The sequence below is a fragment of the Eschscholzia californica genome, unplaced genomic scaffold (assembly GCF_041429995.1).
Source record: "Eschscholzia californica isolate CP2 unplaced genomic scaffold, dmEscCali1.0.p SCAF_1, whole genome shotgun sequence".
NCBI classification, from domain to species: domain Eukaryota; kingdom Viridiplantae; phylum Streptophyta; class Magnoliopsida; order Ranunculales; family Papaveraceae; genus Eschscholzia; species Eschscholzia californica.
The window spans coordinates 34,987,870-34,993,659 of record NW_028238198.1 but is presented as its reverse complement, the minus strand read 5'-3'; the positions used below and the strand labels follow the sequence as shown (position 1 = coordinate 34,993,659).

The 5,790-nt window shown below is 34.8% G+C and overlaps 1 long non-coding RNA gene across 1 annotated transcript; it reads left to right on the top strand.

Moving 5' to 3' along the window:
• The first annotated feature begins 2,037 nt into the window (after positions 1 to 2,037).
• Positions 2,038 to 3,273, top strand: LOC147566364 (uncharacterized). Its single transcript, XR_015237412.1, has 2 exons — positions 2,038 to 2,278; positions 2,987 to 3,273. It is a non-coding gene; the product is annotated as an uncharacterized LOC147566364 (long non-coding RNA).
• The last annotated feature ends 2,517 nt before the right edge of the window (positions 3,274 to 5,790 follow it).

Genomic DNA, 5,790 nt, shown 5'->3' with positions numbered 1-5,790 from the left:
TCCAAAAATACAAATTTTTATTTGGAAGCTTATTCACAATGGATTGCCTACTCTAGAAAATATTAGCAAGAGAGTACCTTCCATTGATAATTTATGCAAGCTTTGTGGACTAGAGGAGCAGGAAACTTTAATCCATCTTTTTGGAGAATGCCCCAAATACAGAGAATTGCTCCAGATATCTGACTCTGTTCATTTACACCATATTGAAGTAGATCCCATAAGATCCCTAGCAGATCTACTAAATACAGAAGCTAAAGAAGGCAAAGATTGGTATAAATTGACTTACTTGATGTGGGGATGGTGGAAATCCAGGAACGAGAACCATTTTCAACATAAACAATTGGATTTAACTCGTTGTTGGTGGTCGATCAGAGAATCACTAAGGTATGTCACTGAACCCCTAGATCACGCTGCTTCTAACCCACTTTTGCAGGTAGATGACTGGTGCCCACCACCGTTTGGCAAAATCAAGATCAACTTCGATGGTTCGTATAGAGAATCAATGGCTTCATGTGCGGCTTTGGCAAGGAACTGGAAAGGTGAAATTCTAGGAACAAAAACAAAGATCATCGAACCAAGATCAGCCATGTTTAGTGAAATAGAAGGAATATTTTGTGGGTTAGAGCTTGGAAGAGAACTCGGCTTGGCAGACTATTTATTGGAGGGTGATGCTAGGGTTTTGATCACCCTCATCACAACCGTCGATTTAGATCTGCCGTGGAGATACTTGCGCGAGATTGAGGCAATACGTGAGATCATTGGGGGGGAGCCAGCTAGAAATAGATTATTGTAACCGTAATTTCAATAAAGAGGCACATATTCTGGCTGCGTCCGTTTTACCCCCCGAAAGTTAAAGTGGTGTTGTTTCACCCCAAGTTTGTTAATCTTTTGTAAAGTTAGTCCTCGGACGTGTCTGTAAGGTCTACTTTATATTTATGTTTAACTTGTTTTCAAAAAAATAAAATAATAATAATCTATATAACAAAACAGAATGGGTTAGTGCTGACTAGGACAAAAAAAAATTACCTAACACTTAATTTAGACCGTTGCATAAGACTTAATCTAGACCATTGAGTAAGATGAATAACTCCTAATACCAAAACCCTTCGTCTCCTACCCAGTCTCTTTTTCTCTCTCTCCATCTTTAATCTTCTTCGAAACTTAAAACCTAGACAGAGGAAGAAAACGAGAGAGTGAGATAGAAGAGACTTGATTTTTCCTCCACAGAAATTGGTTCATCTTCCAAGGCAACACATAAGACAGAAAATCACATAAGGGCTTCATAAATCAAAGAAGAAGGTCGAGGTTACTGTAGATTCTTAATCTTGGACGGTTTTCGACCTAATCCTGATCCAATGAAGTTATTTGATTATTTTAGACTCTTTGATTTAGTAAATGTCATTCTCTATGCAGTTCTTTCTTAAGTTTGTTCACTGATTTGCAGATTGATTCATTACATGATCATACTTGTAATGTTGGTGCTAATTGAAAGTCCTTACTCAAAGCGATTTTCTGATAAATGTCAATATATGGACATGATTTTGCTGGTTCGGCCAAGGCTGAGGGTTCATTCAAGGTTTTCATTCTGCAACATGATCAAAAGATAGCCGATATATCTATTATTGTGTCTACTTAATGTTTTGATAAAAAAAAAGGTTGAAATTAGATAGCCGAAATGAGCTCCTGCAACATGATCAAAAGATAGCCGATACATCTTGAAATAAGCTCCTGCAACATGAGCTTGAAATAAGCTCCTGCAACATGATAAAAAAAATAGCAGATATTCTTCAACTGCAATCTTCAATATCTCAGTTAAGAAACAGTTGTTCGGGTTTCCTTCTATTCTGTTAAGTATTATTTATACTTTTGTATTTGTTTTTTTAGCTCCCAAGTCTCAAGTTGCACTGATACCTCATGGTGTTTGTTTAAATTCTTGTCTTTTAATCCTTTACTTTATAAAAAGAAAAACATGAATCAGGGTTTCCGTTTCTTTTGGTCATCACCTTCTTTACTCCATTTCTCTCCAACGCTCACATTTTGTTTTTGTGCCGAAAAAACTATTTTTGTTCGATTTTGAAATTTGAGTTATGATAGGTGAGGAAGATGGATTGTGGCTTCTGTACTAAGGAAGTTGATTTGTGGAGAAGGGTGAATGAGCTTGATTTGGCAGTTTGATAGTGATTTCTTGGAGAATGGTAGTAGTGGCCCTAATTCAAGGTGTAACAGTAATAGCGAATCAGGATTCTCCAATCTTGCTAATTTGGCAGAAAAGATCGCGGTTACAAATTTGGATTCAATCTTATGATGGTTTTGTTTAGTAATCATTTAGTTATGAAATTATCATAATTTAAGTTTCTGCGTATGAGAGATTGAACTAACTTTTTCCTCATTATATATGATAAACAACAAATATGGGAGGCTTGAATTGACAATTCTTAGCGAGATGTTCCATTATATACAAAGGAAGATTTTTAATTGCCCAATTTATGGGATTGCCTAATTATTGTTTATTTTCGGTGATAACTTATTTGATTACTTAAAAGGTTTCTTTTTAACTGTTCTAACTACTTGAGATTGACAGAGAAAGGTTGTTATGTCATAGAGTGTAGATAGTTTAGTCATTATATTTGGAATAGAACTCTTCTATTGAACAAGAAATGAAGGTTTTTAATGGCAATTCGTCTTATTTCACTTATGTGTTTGGGATTGTTTGATTGAGTACTAGATATTGTGATCAATAAATGTAAAATTGTAGAAGGAATAACATGTCCCTCGATGTTCGAAGAAACTTTTTGGGCATCTAACATACATCTATACCTCTATTGTTTCATCTCACGCTCTATACCGTCTGCAGTTTGTGATAGGGTTCGAAATATTAATTTTCAGAAGTTATTGAAACATCAAACTAGAACCATGGATTTGATTTGTATGTAGTTTTGTATTAGATCGGGTTGATCTAACTGTTACAATTGTCTGTCATTTTCAGCTCCACAAGTAGTCAAAATATCAGCACGAAGGCAAAGGCAAGCTATCATCAACGGTACATTCCTCATGTGTTATTTGGAAATGGTCTTTTGTATGTTCTCTTTATAATGTTCACTTTACTATAGCTCAGAACTTTTCTGGTTTTTGATAGCTCAAAATCAAGTTAAAATTTTCTTGAGACCTTGCACAGGAATTCAATTTAATTCTTCGATTTAGTTGGACTGAAATAGCTTTAAGTGCAGCTCTTGGATCATCAGCAGTAGCAATGAATACGTTTGTCTTCAATTACATTCTACATTTGGATTTGGAAACATCTCTTCCGATTAAGATATTCAAATCTAATTGTTTGACATCATAATCCTCAATATAGGCTCTTTTATTAGGAAGAATCAGTCATATCACTCCCTGCATTTAATGAGGGGTTGGGCCATTGGTCCAAAAAGGGGCCCAAAATGAAAATCCCACTCAAAGTTGCCTAAAAATGAAAGGGAGGTCCAATGTGTCAGTTTGGGGGTCAAAATTACGTAAAGGGCCCTTAGAAAATAAAGTATTTACCGTTCATGCCATCGAAAATTACAAAATTGGCATCGAAAATTCTCGGGAAACGATTTTTTTTTCTGAAAAATAATCTGACAACCCGTCCATCAGAATCTGTACTGTTCAGAAAATTACGGAACTGCCACCGAAAAATTCCCAAGAAACGAAATTTTTTTCGGGAAATTATTGTATTTACTGGAAATTTTTTTCTGTACTAGACATTTTTGCTGGGCGGGAATTTGAAATTTCGTAAAAAAATTTGAAAATTTGGGCAGGAATTTGAAATTACGTTTGAAAATTTCAAAACTTCGAAAAAAAAAATTTGTGACCGGGAAATTATTTTATTTACTGGAAATTTTTTTCTGTACTAGACACTTTTGCTAGGCGGGGATTTAAAATTTTCAAAAAAATTTGGGCGGGATGTTGAAATTTCGTTTGAAAATTTCAAAATTTTGAAAAAAGGATTTCGTTTGAAAATTTAAAAAAAATTTGAAAATTGGAATTTTTTTTGTACGGGAAATTATTTTATTTACCGGGAAGAGATGATTTGCTGGGTGGGAATTTGAAATTTCGTTTCATAATTTCAAAATTTCAAAAAATTTTCAAACTTTGAATTTTTCGTTTACTGGTAAATTATTTTATTTACCAGTCAGTTTTTTTTTCCAGGAAAACGTCAGCATGTCCCGTCCAAGGGCAAGAGGGGAATAAAAAAAAAACTAACATTTAGACCTGCAACTAATTTTTTGGCAAGAGTGGATTTTTTTTGGGTTTACCCCCCAGATTTTGGACTGTTGACTCAAAAATCCGCATTTAATTGACTCTTATCTCTTCAATAATCATTCTTGTTATTATATAGCTTTCTCATATAATTTTTTTTTCTTACCAGCTCTAGCATGTTATTAGTTGGTCATTTACATGAACTTACGTGCAACAAAAGTAGGCCAAATATTTAAGGGGCGATCTCATAAAAAAAATAAATTTAGGGGCGAAGGAGTTTGCAGCAATCAACGATCCAATGATGGCTTCAACCTCACGTAAACTAAAAACAAATCGTTCAATATTAAGAAACATATCAAGATTAACAAACATTATGACAATCATTTTGTTGACCCGATCAATAAATCAGGAGGTTTAGTCATGTACTGGAAACACTATTAATATCAATATTATCTATTCTGATATTAATATTATTCATGCTGATATTTACAATTCCAACAAAAATTCTTATAATATAGTTACAGGTTTTTATGGTTGTCCGCACCACAAAAATAAACTTAAACCATGGAAAACCCTAGAATCTCTTAAGTGGATAATGACAGCCCTTGGATAGTCATAGGAGACCTGAATACTATCCTTGACAAACAAGATAAAATTGGAGGATCAAACGCCTCTAACTCTTACATTCCCAAGGTTCTGTCTTATATTAACCATCTTCAGTTATTAGATATGGGTTATAAGGGCAACCCGTACACTTGGAATAATAGGCAATTCGGTGATAATCTCATCCAAGAGAGACTTGATAGAGCTTTAGCCAACCTCCCCTGATTAAAGAACAACCAAATTTCTTGCATCACTCACCTGGATTCAGCGGGTTCTGATCACCTTCCTATTTTATTGTCTGATACAGATAATGCCCACACTAAATCTATGCCTTTTAAATTCCTCCATACTTGGATGTCTCACCCTGATTGCCACGATTTTATTTCGAATAAGTGGACCAATAATAGTAATATTCAAGTGAATCTTGAAAATCTTAGTAGGCACCTCACTAAGTGGAAGAAAAGAGTTTTTGGCAACATTGAACATAGTATCAATCAGATTATTAATAAGCTACAGAATAACAATAATAAAGAGGAATATACCAGTTTGAGTAACCAGCTTGAAGACTGGTACAGATACCAGGAAAGCTTATGGAAAGAAAAGTCTAGAAAGAACTTTCTGACTGTTGGAGACAAAAACACTAAATTTTTCCACTCGCAGGCCATCCAACGCAATCGAGTTAATAAGATCGTTGTGATGCACCCGAAAAGGTTGCACACCCACGCGGAGGTATCAAGTAGTAACCGGTAAAACCCGAGTCGATCCAAGGATAGGAGGGTAGCTCGGATATCGAAGGTCTTATTCGTCGGTTTAAGTATCACAAGCTAACTTAGACTAAAATGGAAAAAGAACAAAGATAAATTGGGGGTTTTTGATCGAATGAGCAATAAGAGAATAAAACAAGTAAAACTAAACTCAATAATCAAAGTAAATGAGCGAGGGAGATTC